This window comes from Prionailurus bengalensis, chromosome B3 (genome assembly GCF_016509475.1).
Source record: "Prionailurus bengalensis isolate Pbe53 chromosome B3, Fcat_Pben_1.1_paternal_pri, whole genome shotgun sequence".
Lineage (NCBI taxonomy): Eukaryota > Metazoa > Chordata > Mammalia > Carnivora > Felidae > Prionailurus > Prionailurus bengalensis.
The window spans coordinates 96,787,402-96,803,590 of NC_057355.1; positions in this window are offsets into that span (position 1 = coordinate 96,787,402).

Consider the following 16,189-nt stretch of genomic DNA (forward strand, 5'->3'; position numbering starts at 1 on the left):
TGGCATGTTTACTGTCAGATCACCCTTGACCAGAGTGTGCACTCTTTTGTACTTCCTATGTAAGCACTTTCGGCTTGTCTTTTTTAATCTGGGCACTCAAGCTAGTGATTCCTAGGTTCTGAAAATGCTTTCAGGTTAAAGGAATTTAATACTCTCCTGACTTCCTAGACCCTTGCTTTACCTTAGATACTGGCACAACTATTTCCTGCTATCTAATGTATAATGTGACTCTTTAAGAAGCTGTTAAAATATGTGTAATCTAGCATTTTAATTGTTTTCAGGATTAGTCCAAATACTATTCCAGTCTTATTATTAAACATATGATTCTTATTTATTTTATTTTTTATTAGATAACAAAAAGTTTATCTGACACAAAGAAGTAAATGCATAGGTACCAAACCATAGATAGGTATCTACATGAACCATATTTAATCATTTGCTTTTAAATAGTCACACAAGGGGCACTTGGGTGGCTCAGTTGGTTAAGTGACTGACTCTTGATTTTGGCTTGGGTCATGATCTCACAGTTTGTGAGATTGAGCCCCACATTGGGCTCTGTATGGATAGTGAGGAGTCTGCTTGGGATTCTCCCTCTCCCCCTCTCTCTCTGCCCCCTCCCTACTTGCACTCTCTCTCTCAAAATAAACAAACTTAAAAAAATAAAAAAATAGTCATAAAAGACACCAAACATAACAAGGCAGTGGCTAGCTCATATGTTTTAATTATGCATATAATTTTATAATAAATAATTTACATTAAACATATTGAAAGAATATTTTAAGGAAGATTGGTAAAATTTATATACAGAGTTGGCAACGAAGCTAAAATAAAAAATACTGACTTTTTCTTTAGAAATTTCTCCTAACTGTAAATTATAAAGAATATTTTAGCTATCTTAATCATTCGTTAAATTGTGAAGATCATTAGTATTTCCAGAGAATGAAAGATGTTTAAATGGAAAAGAGCTGGCATATGGAAGAGAGAAACTTAATGAAAGTAGTTCTCCCTTTGAAATATTTTTAGCACCATAGACATTAAACGCTTACTATTTAAGTAGTGTTATAAAAAGTTTCTGTGACTATATTCAACCATTCACCTAGTCCAAACTTGCATTTTTCAAGCATCCATTAAGCACATTTTTCAGGAAGTTTTCCCTCATCAACACCTTTCTGCTTCTCCTACTGAATCATTCTTACTTTTTTGGTGTTCCTATTTTCTTTCATAAAAAATAATCTACAGCCAACAATAAGTAGCTCGTATTACTTTGTTTTTATTATATCCCAGAAATTTAGTAAGTATTTCATAGCATTATTTTATTTAAAACCCAAAGGAGAGCTGAGAGATAATTCTCTTATTAACGCATTTTAAGGTGAAGAAAATGAGTTAAACAACTGGTCCAACGCCACATAGTTAATAAACTTCAGATATTAACTGAGTCTTGTCTGATTTCAAAGCCAGATGCTCTGTTGCCTCCAAAGTAATAGGTGTGTGCTACCTTTAAAGAGAATTAAAAAGTAAAAAATAAATTTAACAGCATCACACCAAGTTCTCTCCCCTGCACACATACATATTCACAAAGACCTGTTTTTCACATCTGTCATCTAATTGAAGCCACCACCTAGTGATCAGCAATTCACTTTTAAGTGGCATCACCTTCAGAGAAACATAGTGCAGAAGCCATAAAGTAATTTAAAAGGAATTTCAATCTTTACTCACATCTGCCAAAAACGTTGTTGCAACTCTGAAGTCATAACACTGATAAGTTCTTCCAATATTCTCTTTTCTCCTCTTCCCAAATTTTCTCAGACACTTCTCAGAGTGTCTCACCCTTGTTCTCCTTCACTGTACAGATTAACAAAATTCCACTGGGCATTTCCTTGTGAACCCCCTTCCATCCCTGTGGTCTTTACTTTCTCTTTTGTTTGCAAATTCTGAACTGGAAAACTTAGCATTAGGCTGTTAGAGAGGGTCTACCTTCTGGGGAGGGGGGGTAAGAAGCTAGAAATACGTGTGTGTGTGTGTGTGTGTGTGTGTGTGTGTGTGTGTGAGAGAGAGAGAGAGAGAGAGAGCGCGCTAGAGAAAGAGAGGGAGAGAAGGAGAAGGAGAGGGAAGATAAAACAGAATTTGGGTAAAATAGAAAAAAATAGAAAAAAACCCAAGGGTAAAAAGGTGAAAAAAAATGAGCTTGAAGTTGGTGTGGCCACTTTGCTTACTTTACAGGGAAGCCTTATGATTAAATGGAATAACTGATTCTAAAATACAATCACTTCTCTGCAGAAAGGTGACCATGGCAATGGGAGATATGTTATTTAAGACATTCTCTTCTGCTAGAAACCTAAAGTATTCTTCCCTTGATATTTTCACTGGGTAAGCAGTTCTATAATATGTACATTTAATTCATAGAGATTAAAAATGAATATTTTTAGTTTATAATACAGCCACTTAGGAAAACACTTTATGACACATTGTATAAAGTTAAACATTCACTCACTAGGGGCGCCTGGGTGACTCCATCAGTTAAGCGTCTGACTTCAGCTCACATCATGACCCCACACTTCATGAGTTTAAGCCTCACATCAGGCTCCATACTGACAGCTCAGAGCCTGGAGCCTGTTTCGGATTCTATGTCTTCCTTTCTCTCTGCCCCTCCCCTACTCAAGCTTTGTCTCTCTCTGTCTCTCAAAAAATGAATAAGTGTTAATTGTTTTTTTAATATTTGTTCACCAAGACCCAGCAGTGGTATCTCTTCTAGGTTTTTAACTAAAAAAAAAAAAAAAAAAGAAAAGAAAAAAAAAGAAAAGAAAAGGAAACACATTATCACACACAAACATATTTATAAATGTTTGTAGCACTTTTATGAATAATGGCCTCAAGCTAAAAACAACCTAAATGTCCAACAAGTGATGAATGGATAAATTCAAATATTAGAATACAACTCAGTTATTAAAAGGAATAAGTTACTGATACATAATGATATGGATGAATCTCAGAAGTATTATGTTAAGTGAAAGAAGTCAGATACAGAAAATTAATAACTATGTGGTTCCACTTATATGACATTCTAGAAAATTCAAAATTATAGAGACATAAATTAGATCTGTGTTTCCCAGGGGCTGAGGTTAGGAAGGAGTTTGACAACACAGAGGCCCAAGGGAACTCTTTGGAGTCATGGGAATATTAAATGTCTTGGCAGTGGTGGTACACTGTTAACATTTGTAAAAAAATAAAAATAAGAATGAATATTTTCATTTGTCACATATATAAATGTATGTATTGATGCACTTCTTCAAACTCTTTTACAATAGTTTTGAATATTATTTCTAGATATATATTTTTAAATTTCCTTTATCTTTGAGAGAGAGAGCACGTGGGGGAGGAACAGACAGAGAAAGAGAAAATGAGACAATCCCAATCCGACAGTGCAGAGCCTGATGCAGGGCTCGGATTCACAAACGTGAGATCATGACCTGAGCCAAAATCAAGAGTTGCATGCCTAACCCACTGAGCCACCAGGCTCCCCTATTTCTAGATATATTTTAAAACAGGAGAATAACTGTCAAGAACCCCAGAGTTTTCCAAATTCTATACTCTTCCCTGGGATTACAAGTTTAGGAAGCTACATTAGTTTTCTGGTCCCTTGGGTTGCATTTAACATAGGGCTACCTCAGAGTCCTATTGCTATGAAACTCTGTTTCAGGTAGAGAGCCTTTGTTTACATGAATGTTTACAATGGAAAGTCCTAATCCACTCTCTGGTGCCTGAACAGAAGAGTGCTTTTATAACACAGAGCTAGTGGGGCCTGCCTCTAATGGGTGAATTGTAGCACTGGAGCGGGGGTGGGGAGGAAAGTGGCACTCCCTGTCTTCTTGGCCATACTTACTTAATGTAGAACAACTGGGTGTAGTTGTAGTAACAGGGAGCTGGAGCATGGGGGGATGGGGTGAGGAGTAGGACAAGGCTGTCGCTCAAATGTCACAGATTTGCTGTTCTTACCCAGATATCATAGATTTTCTTGAATAAATCAAACTGTTTTTCAAACTGTTGTATGCACATAGGACAATTTCCAGAGATTTTATATGGCTATTATTATTTTTAAAAGCAATTTTCACCAAAAAAAAAAAGTTGTTGTGCTAGAGGAAGGGTTTACTGAGCTCCTCACACTGCCATTCCAGAAGTCTAGGGCAAATTTTTCTTGACCTTCAGAGACTTTCATAATTAGTTTTGTTCATATAGTATTAGAGAACGGTTGGGGGAATGATTCTAAATAGTTGCTACACATATAAACTGGGATAGTACTTCTCAACTCTGGTGGAACATGATTGCTACAGGGGGTGCTTTTTAAAACACGCTGATGAGGGGCACCTGGGTGGCTCAATTGGTTAGTAGTCCAACTTCAACTCAGGTCATGATCTATCAGTTCATGGGTTGAGCCCCGTGTCGGGCTCTGTGCTGAGAGCTGAGAGCCTGGAGACTGCTTCAGATTCTTTGTATCCCTCCCTCTCTGCCCCTCCCCTGCTTGTTGTCTGTCTGTCTGTCTGTCTGTCTGTCTCTCTGTCTCTCAAGAATAAACAAACATTAAAAAATTAAAAAAGTAAAACTATTGGTGAACAGGTTTTACCTTTAAGATATTCTAATTAAAGTATTCTGGATTTTCAAAATAATTCCTGGATGATCCTATCTGGAGTCAGATTTGAGAACCACAGAATTAGGGGGGGGGGAATTCATGGATTGGATTCATAGCTGTGACCTTTATGATTTCACCCAACATTTAAAATTGAGATTACAAACCGTCTGTGGGAATCTGTATAATAAGTACTTATCCATTCTTTACACCACTCTAAATAAATAAATAATGAAAATAACTCAGGGCATAAAATTTTAATTGCCTTTGTGTGATAAAGACATGATTTACAGAAAATAAACATTTTCTTTCTCAGCCTCCTGATGTATATAATCATCTATACAAACGTGCTATTCTTTATGGATCCATTAAGGGATTATAGCTTTTACAGCAAGTGAAATATATTGGTAGGACTTAGTAACTTTCATGGCTGCACAATGTGGCAATCACATATCCTTGGTTACGTCATAAGAAAGAGTGCCTAAAAGAGATCTGGAAGCATGTAAATGGTTGGAGGGCAAGAATATAGAAAAACTGTGTCACAATCCTGGAAGAATTATTCTCCTGACCTTATATAGGAACCCCTAATCTCACCTAAAGTGGCTTTGACTAAGAGGCTTCCAAAGGTTATGGTATTCATGTATCCAAAATAGAAAGAATTAAAAGCAATATTTCTAGAAACCTTGCACTAATTACACTATCCCTCTCTGGAGGATAGGCATTTCATTTTGCAATTGTAGCAATTGCTATGTTCTTCTATGTGATTTTACCTAATTATGTAAGTAGGCTATGTTTTGTCTAAGATTTTTATCACTAATTTAACAAACATTTCCAAGTTTCAGTTTGTGAAGAATTTACCAGTAAAATCTTTTGTTGTTTTTTTTTTAATTCTTCAATTCTTTTAAAGGTGTTAATCAACACTGTGACAAGACTGTTCATGAATAACATTTTTTTTTACATTTGGAAAATTACCAGAAATAAATTTAATTAAACTTTAACAAGAAATGTTAACTGTAGACTGTGATCTACATTGTACGAAACTAACGAAATGTTAATGTCAAAGGCAAAATATTACCTGTCATTCTTGCCACTGTCACTTTGAAAAAGAGGGTAAAAGGTATTTAATGTGCTGACCTCTTGAGAGCACATTTTGCTGGGTCTTTTTTCATGTCTCCTAACCATCCCAGGTCATGGTATGTTGGTAGAATAACTAACTTTATAATAATTTAAATGATATAAAATGTGAAATAAAATAAAAATTTAAATATTAAAGTCAGTGGCTTTAAAACAAAAATAAAAATAGAGACAGAAATAAACAAGGCCACCCAAGTTTTAACAACTCAATAATTTCACCATAACATTAAGGTCATAGAGCATTGAGCCAAATGTGAATTTAAGAGGTTGTGTGTCTTCATTCCCTATAATCACATTGTTAAAACATTATTATGTCTTGATTTCTTGCTTCTTTCTCACCCTCACGTCCCAAAATACTAGCAAGTTCTTTTGAGTTGAGAGTATCTTCCAATCTTCTTCCCATCTTCTTCCCACTGCCATTACAATTCATTCTTGATATACAAGGGTTAACATATGAAAAACAAGAATTCATAGAATATATTGCCCCTTTTTATAAGTTCCTGATGTTGAACTGATCTTTGACAAAGAAGCCAAGATAATTCAATGGAGAAATTTTTTTCAGTAAATAATACTGGAACAACCACACATTCACATGCAAAAATAAAAGTAAAAAATCTTGGTATGGATCTTATACCTTTCACAAAAATTAACTCAAAATGAACTGTAGGCCTAAGTGTAAAATGCAAAAGTATAAAACTACTAGAAGATCGTATAGGAGAAAATCTAGCTGACTTTGAATTTGATGATGATTTTTCTAGCTATAACAACAAAAGCTTAATCCATGAAAGAGAAAATTTATACATTGGACTCCATTAAAATTGAATTTTTTTTTCTTCAAAAGACATAGAAATGAGGGAATGAGAAGAATCTGGCTACCTGGAAGAAAATCTTTGCAAACACATATCTGATAAAAGACTAGTGTCCAAAATATATTAAGAACTCTTAAGTAAGTGTAAGTACTAAACTCTTAAGAATAAGAGTAAGAAGTAAGTAAGTAAATAACCCAATTAAAAAGTGAACACAATATTTGAGCAGACATCTCACCAAACAAACAAAATACAGATGGCACATGCATATGAAAAGATTATCAATATCGTATGTCATCAGAGAATTACAAATTTAAACAATAATCAGATACCACTACACATTTATCAGAGAGGCTAAAATCCAAAACACTGACAACACCAAATGCTGGCAAAGATGTGGAGCAACAGCAATTCTCATTTGTTGATGGTGAGGATGCAAAGTGGTTCAGCCTCTTTGGAAGGTAGTGTGACAATTTCTTATGACTCTAAAATTCTTTTAACATACAATCTAGCGATTTCATTCCTTGGTATTTCATTAAATCTATTAAGAACTTCTGTTCATGCATAAACCTGCACAAGAATATTTAAAGTGGTTTTATTTATAATTGCCAAAACTCAGAGGTAACCAAGATGCTCTTCAATAAATAAATGGATAAACTGTGGTACATCAAGACAATGGAATATTCAGCAATAAAAAGAAATGAGCTATTATTCCACGAAAAGACATGGAGGAAACTTAAATGCGTATTGCTAAGTGAAAGAAACCAATGTGAAGACGCTGTGTAACATATGATGTTAACTATATGACTTTCCTGAAAAGACAAATCTATGGAGATGGTAAAATGATCAGTAATTGCTAGGAGCTCTTGGCAGGAAGAAGGGATGAATAGGTAATTCACAGGATGTTTAGGCACATGAAATTGTTCTGTATGATACTGTAATAGTGCATACATGCCATTATACATTTACTAAAACCTATAGAGTACTCAACACAGAGAGTGAAAATTAAACTACAGAATTTAGTTAATAATAATGTAACAATTTCAGCTCATCAATTGTAAATAAACATAGCACACCAATTGAAGATGTTAATAATGGGACTCCTGACTGACTCAGTCAGTTGATCCTCCAACTCTTGATTTTGGCTTGGATGATAATCCCAGGGTTGTGGGATCAAGCTCCGCCTTGGACTCCACACTGAGTGTGAAACCTACTTAAGATTCTCTCTCTCTCCCTCTCTCTCTCTCTCCCTCTCTCTCTCTCTCTCTCTCTCTCTCTCTCTCTCTCTCCCTGTCCCCTCCTCCACACCTCTCCCCTGCTAACACTCTATGTCTCTCTCTAAAATAAAAAAAAAAAAATTAAAAAGATGTTAATAATAAGTCAAACCGTGTAGGTGGCAGGGGAGTTGAGGGGTTATAGGAAAATTCTGTACTTTCCACTAAATTTTTCTGTAAATCCCCAAACTATTCATTCTAAAATCTATTACCTGTTTTGAAAAAATTTCTGTTGGCTTTTTACTGCTTTAGAATTAAATTTAACCTCTGTACACTTTCTTTTAAGGTCCCACATACTCTGCTTCTTATCTCTTTCTCACTTCATCTTCCGTCACATTTTACTTGTCCCAATTATCCTTCATTGTGTTAATCAAATATAATAAAGCTTTCTGATTCAGGACTCCTACAATTGCTATCCCACTGGTAATGTTTTTAACATAAATCCTTATGCCTTCCTTTCATTCGTATTCCTTCAAATAAGACTTTAATTATCAATTCATCTTAAGTTCTTTTTACGTGGGACTTATCAGTAGGTGATACTTTCTTATGTATGTTTCTCATGTTTCACCTACATAAGAATGAAATTTTATAAAATCAGGTACCTCATTTGTCTTGTTTAAAAATGTCACCTTACAACTGTTTCACAGTCTGAATAATGGCCATTATGTAATAGTCACAAAATTAGTATTTGAATAAATTAATAATTAGAATTTTATAGGCGAAAAAAAAAAGAACCTGAAAGTTTGAGGACCTGTTAATGTCCATCCAGCTGGAATGTCATAGGAGAGGAATCTTATTTCCTGCCGGTTCTTTGAGCAAAATGAATGTTCACCTACAGCGGACTGTGAGGCAGTGCAGCACAGGATAGTCATACCATCACTGGCACAATTTTAGGGAAATAGAGTGGTTTTCACGAAGATTGTCATGTAGTTTTTGTCAATTAGTTTGCAATAAAAACTTAAATAAGTAACAGTGATATATCAATAATATATATTAGGTTAAAATATGTGGATTGTTCCTAAAACATAAAGTATACACTGTGTGCTGATTTTCATTTACATACCTTACAAATCAAAATGGAATCCCATCATTTTGGTCTACAAGCACCCAGAACTCCACAATTATTGCTCCGTGTAATAGCAAGATTTTCCCGATAGCCTTCTAGGTCACCTCTAGGTCACTTCCCATGTCATCAGTTAAAATGTATTTTGACAAGAGAAATTTAAATGCCCGGAATTTTTTAGCCTGAGGATGGAATGGTGCTACAATCCATCAATAGATACTTGAGACTTCTTCTGGATAAAGTTATTCCATTCTGGGCTATACAACAGGATGAGTGATTCATTACTTTTTCTGGTTTGTGTACATTTAGGGCCATATAATTAATGTTAGAATGAGATCACAAATTCAGGGAAAACATAAAATATATAGTAAAATTATTAGATTGATCCTTAATTTGGTGGATGTGAAAACTTTTTGTATCACTTTTCCTTTCCTTTCAATTAAATGCCCAGAAATATCCTTTTTAATTGATCTAAAATACATGAAATTTGGTGAAGTTATTTAATTAACTTTAAATCAATGTTTTCAACAAAATTGAACTATACATAAATATAAAATATCAGTTTAGTTGATATAACCATTTATAGCAAGATAATACATATGGGTAAAGTATCATCTATTACCTATATTATAGTATAGTTCTGTTCCCCCAAATAATTTAAGTTGATTTTATTGAGATAATAAACATTTATTGATGAAAAGAGTGGCCTATCATACAGAGTGGCATAAAATTTTAGCCTCTTTAAAACTTGTTACTATCCTAAATCTTCACAATGACATTTGAGTGTCGTTGTCATTTCATTAACATTGCACGTCATTTTACACTTCAATTAGGTAACTGCAGATCTTAATGAGATTTTAGTAGTAACAATATGCGCTATCATAAAATTTGTGAGCTCTTATGGTGAAATTAAGCTCCAAAGCTTATGTGGAGTTGTAAACTTCCTGAGACAGCTCAAGTAAATGGAGACTCGTGCCCATGGCTGATTTAAGGCAAAATTTATCCCATACAGTTTCATGGGCCCTTTGGATTCTCTGCTCCTTTCTGTGCAATCAATGATCACATCAGTACTTGAACCACAGGGCTCTTGATGTCCAGGGATCTCCTTTCAGGCTTATAGGGAGTGGTAATCCCTAAATAAACTGATCTATTTTCCTTACTTTGTGTAAAAAGACTCTGAATCCCAGAGAGGCCCTGATCATTGATATATTGCTAAGGTGTTGCAGAAACAGGCAGAGAAATGGGATTTGCTGTTTCATGTTGCCTGTGTAATTTGTGTTGTTACTGTTTCGAATCAAAAGCAACCAATCTGTAACTATATTCTGAAAATTCACTGGCTAAAGATCAAATGAATGAAAGTATAAGATGTTAAGTCCAATGCCACTTTATAAAGGAATTCAAGAAATATTCATGAGAGCAATATCACCAGTGATTATATTCCACAAAGGAAGACATTGGATGATGTATGTTGAAAGTGATGTGTATGTGGTGTGGGAGTGGGGGGATCACGTGCTTTGTCAAGCTTACCAATACCTTTATATTACTGTATTACTATTTAATACTCATTAAATACATCATGTTATTTGACTCATCAATAACAATTCACAAAATCATCATTCCCACCATTAGTTTTCCGGACTTCACACATATCTGATTTTCCTCTCACCCAAATGGTTATTTCCATTTATTCTCCTTTGGTCTCTCCTCAACCCCCTCATTTCTAGATATTGGAGTGTCCAGGGCTCAATCCTTAGACGTCTCATTCTCTTGGTGCTCACATTTAGTATGAAGCTCCTGATTCCTCCTGCCACCCCAAATCTATTCCACCCATTCTTGTTAGTCAGATGGAATACCGTCTTTCCAAATGTTTCAACCCAAATCTATGGCATGATATTCAACTTTTCTCTTTATTTTATAAATACACCCAATCTATTAGGAAAAATATACACAGATGCCGAGCACCCCATCACTATCTCTAAGGCTCCCACCTTGGTCCAAGCTACAAATATCTCTTCCCTGCATTCATATCTTGTTTCCCTGCTTCTCCAATTACTTTCCCACAGGATTTTTCTACACAGTACATCAAAGTTATTATATCATTCCTTTACTTAAAGCCCTCCATTCCTTTACTTGTTTCTTCAACAAATGTTTATTGATTCTCCATTCATTCATTGATTTATTCATCACACGTTTTCATATGGTGGACTCTCTTTAGATCCTTGGCATCGATCACTAAACAAGCAAAAAGCCATATCACTTATGGCCTTCATAAGCTTACATCCAAGCAAGGAAGAAACACACAATAAACAAGAAATATGACTTAAAACAGAAATTACATTTTTTTATTAGTAGTTTTATGAGGAATAGTAAAAGTAGATCAGGGTAAGGGGGATCTAGAATGCCAGGTTGTTGATGATGGAGAGAAACCCAAGCAGGGTGCAATACTAAAGTATGTGGTTAGAGTAAGGCTCATTGAGAAGATGAGATTTGAGTGCAGATTTGAGGGAGATAAGAACCTCAGTGTACATCTTGAGGAAGAGTGTTCTAGGCAGAGAGAACAGTAGGCACAGAAGGCAAAAGGTAGAAGCCTGCCTGCTGTACGCTAATCATTTTGCTCCAGTAATGCTGCTCCTTGAAACTTGAATCTTACACCCATGCTGCTGAACCAAGGTCTTCATTTCTGTGGTTGCTTCTTCCTTGAATGTGCCTTTACAGTATTTGCAAGGCCAAATATGAAAATCTTTCACATCTTTTCTCTAGTTTGACGTCAGAGACCTTCCCCTGACCACATTATTTAAAACTGCAACTCCCCTCCCTTGGCACAGTCCACCTCCCTTCTCTGCTTCAGTGTTGACAATTCTACTTGGCATAATCCATTTTACTGTATAATTTATTTGTCTTATCTATTGTCCATCTCTCAGTCTAAAGGTTCATCTCCATGAAGGCAGGGATTTTGTCTATTTTGTTTATTGTGCTGTCCTGAGGACTTAGAACGGTACAAGGCACTATCTTTTTGGGCTACCCTATATTTTAACTTTTTTTTTTCATTTGCATTTATTTATTTATTATTTTTTAATTTTACTTCCAGTATAGTTACCATAGAGTCTTATATTAGTTTTAGGTGTACAATATAGTGATTCAACAATTTTATATATTACTTAGGGCTCATCACGATAAGTACACTTTTAATTTCCTTCATCTATTTTACTCATCCCCCCACAAGCCTCCCCTCTGGGAACCACCAATTTGTTCTCTATAGTTAAAAGTCTGTTTTTGATTTGTCTCTTTTTTTCTTTGTTCTCTTTATTTTATTTTCTCCCAAGATTTTATTAAATTCTAGTCAGTTAATAGGTAGTGTAATATTGGTTTCAGGAGTAGAATTCAGTGCTTCATCACTTACTTGTAACACCCAGTGCTCATCACAACAAATGCCCTCCTTAATACCCATCACCCATCTAACCCAACTCCCATGCACATCCCTCTATCAACCCTATTTGTTCTCTATTTTTAAGAGTCTCTTATGGTTTGCCTTCCCCTTTGGTTTTTTTTTATTTTTCCTTCCTTTTCCCTGGGTTCATCTGTTTTGTTTCTTCATTTCACATTTAGTGAAATCATATGGTATTTGTCTTTCTCTGACTGATATCATTTTGGGCTACTCTCTATTTTAATCCAGTAAATGGGATTTTCAAAGCATTGAATAGTGATAGAATGAAAAAAAAAAAAGGATGCTTATTTTAGAAGCCCTAAATTTTCCACTAACATTTTCCCATCAAAATAAAACAAACAGATAAATACTATAGTAATGTAAGATACTAACATCAGAAGAAATTAGATTAAGTATAAACCAGATTATAATTCATAAGGTTGGTTAAGTCCTTCCATTTCTATATATCTAAATGATAATATTATTAGATTTCTTATAAACTACAGATCAGCTGGATAAGTAAAATATGACTTCTTGGAAGGGGAATCATGTCATTAAAGGGTATTGGAATGCTGATCAAACATTTTTTTTAATGTTTAATACTTTACAAAAGTTGCTGCTAATTATAATCACATAGCAAAGTTCTATCCAGCTTCTTTTTAAGTTTGAGACACTACCCCCCCTCCAAAATTCTATAATTTTTTAGATACATTTGTGCTCCTGGTGGAGTGCCAGCTTGCCTGGGTAGAATGGAAATTCAGACACTTTGGAGTCCTTTGGCTTGGTGCAGTTCAATCTGCCAGACTATGGGTTTTATAATTCTAGGAGAGTACCTCCCAGAGAGGGTCATTTAACAACTGTGTGGTCCTGGTGGACTAAGAGGTAATGCTACAGATAGAATCCATTTTTATTTTTGTACGTGAGTGAGGTTGGGATCAAGCTTCATTCTTTTGAATCAGTTGTCTCAAACTCACTCTACCATGAACACCTACTCTTTCTTCTATCAAACTATCTCAGCATCCTTGTCAAAAATCAATTGTTCATAACTGTAAAAGTTTATTTCTAGATTCTAAGTACTATCCTATTGATCTATGTGTCTGTCCTTATGTCAGGACCATACTGTCTTGAACACTGTGTTTTGTAGTAGGTTTTAAACTAAAGAATTATGATTATTCCAACTTTGTTCTTATTTTTTAAGAATGTTTTAGCACTTCTATATCTTTTGTATTTCCGTATAAATTTTGGAATGAACTGGCTACTTTCTGCAATAAGTCCAGACTGGGTTTTCTTAAGGTTTGTGTAGATCAATTTGGGGAGTACTGACACCTTAACAATATTAAATCTTCCAATATCTGAACATGGGATGCCTTTCCATTTGTTTAGATCTTTTAAATTTTCTTTTAAAATCTTATAGTTTTCAGTGTGCAGAATTTTATGCCACTTTTTATTTTTATTTATTATTATTATTATTATTATTATTATTATTATTATTATTTGGCTTGTTTTAGAAAGAGAAAGAGAGAGAGAGAGTGCACATGAGAAGGGGAGAGGGGCAGAAGAAGACAGAGAATCTTAAGCAGGCTCCCTGCCATGCTGGGCGTGGAGACTGATGTGGGGCTCGATCTCACGACTGTGAGATGATGACCTGAACCAAAACCAAGAGTCATGTGCTCAACCAACTGAGCCACCCATGTGCCCTTATACCACTTTTCAACCTTTATTCCTATGTATTTTATTCTTTTTGATGCTATTGTAAACTAAATTATTTGCTTAATTTCATTTTTGGATTATCCATTGCCAGTATACTGAAATACAATTAATTTTTATATGTTGATCTTTTATCCTGCATCTGCTAGATTTGTTTAATAGAGATATTTTTTAAGGACAACAGTACAATGGGGAGTCAACCTTAACCCATTTACAATGTTTCCATAGTCTGAAATATTATGTTATGAAAGCACGCAGAATCTGCGTCTGGAAAAAGACATAGGCAGACCGTGTCATGTGAAAAGCCATGCCAGACCCTTAGCTCCTGAAACCTGGAGGAGACCAGGGAGTCCTTTTCTGCAGGATCCAAGGCAGGCTCTGAGGAAGACCAAGCCCTCCCTGTACTGCTTGTAGAGAAAGTCTTCCAAGTTCTGTGGGGAGACCATAGCTGCAAGAACAGAGACCCTTTAAAAGCCAACAGACTCACTGATATAGTTGGGCCAAATGAAGTGAAAGTACACAGTTGAGATACTGGTATGGAGGAGGGAAACTTAAATAATTCCAGGATCAACAAAATTCCACAGCTATAAAAAGTAAGCAGAAAAGGACCTGAACACACACACACATTTGATGACGATTTAGTATAAAACAAACTAGTTAAGATATTTAAAATATGTCATATATAAGGACATTTAATTCAACAGAAGGCAGTATAACAAATTTCTTTATAACCTATTTGTTCTCTACTCTGAATGACTCTGCCACTTTCCAGTTCTTTACTAAAGCATCAGGCATTTAGTGGTATATTCTCCTATACTTTCCCTTATTCATTAATCTTCAAACTCTTAATACAGGAAATCTTTTTTCAACAATTATGATTCAGAAGACTCATACTCAAAATACATAAAAGCATATTGAATTGAAAAGTAACCAAAAAATTTGTACTTGTGTATATAAATGCCCAATTAGCAGTATTATCTATGACAACTGAGAGGCAACAGAGATCTTACAATTAAAGAATAAAAACTTTACTGTCATAAAGACACTGTTTCAATCCTTTGGAACAAAAGTATTCATATATTATTTCTGTAATATAATACATCTTGGAAAATCATTATAATATGGTGCGATATTATCAAATGGGCAAAGATACACAGTGTTATGGGAAAGTAAAAGCAAGAGTATCCACCCCAGCCTTGAAGGTTTACTGCAGGCAACATATATGTTGTGGCCTGAAGACTAAGAAGTATTGTGTCAGGTATATTCTTTGTGGAGGGGAAAGCTGTGCTTTCTCTCAGTTATCAATGATCATTTCTGCAGGTGTATGCTTTTAACATCACCTCTTTGGAAAAGTCTCTATTCTATTTCTTTCAAGGAATTACAGTTGGAATGGACTGCCAAATAGAGACAGTATGAGTGGCTACAACCCTCTTAATATCTTCCAGTGCCTCACTGTGGTCAGTTCCAGTATCCTCTACTTTCACTCTGTGAAATTCTGGAGTTGTTTAGGAGATAATGTCAGATAATAAGACAAAGCTAAAACAGAGACAAAAAGTCAGCTATCAAGAAAAATGGCTTGGTGACTAAGTGGGGACCTTAAACATAAAAGGGTCCATCTATAAATCATATTAAGGGATTGGACACTTCTTGAGAAGAAAGAGTAAGATTTTTAATGGTTCAAACAAGGAAATGGTATCATTTATGTCCTTAAAACATACTCAGAACAGGGGCATCTGGGTGGCTCAGTTGGTAGCATCTGACCCTTGATTTCTGCTCAGGTCAAGATCTCATTTTCATGATATCACGGTCGTGAGAATGAGCCCCATGTTGGGCTCCATGCTGAGCATGGAACCTGCTTAAGATTTGTTCTCTCTCTCTCTCTCTCTCTCTCTCTCTCTCTCTCTCTCTCTCTCCCTCTCTCCCTCTGTTCCTCTCCCCCACGTGCATGCTCTCTCTCTCTCTCTCTCTCTCCCTTTCTCTCTCTTTCTCTCTCTCTCTCTATATATATAAAAGAAAGAAAGAAAAGATACTCAGAATATAAAGCCATTTAACAGGTTGTGGCAATGAGAGATGATGGTAAATAATTGGAGTTATACAATGTACTATGAAAAAGCAAAGGGTGGTTTTAAGAAGAAAAATTGTAAGGCAGTAAAAGGAAGT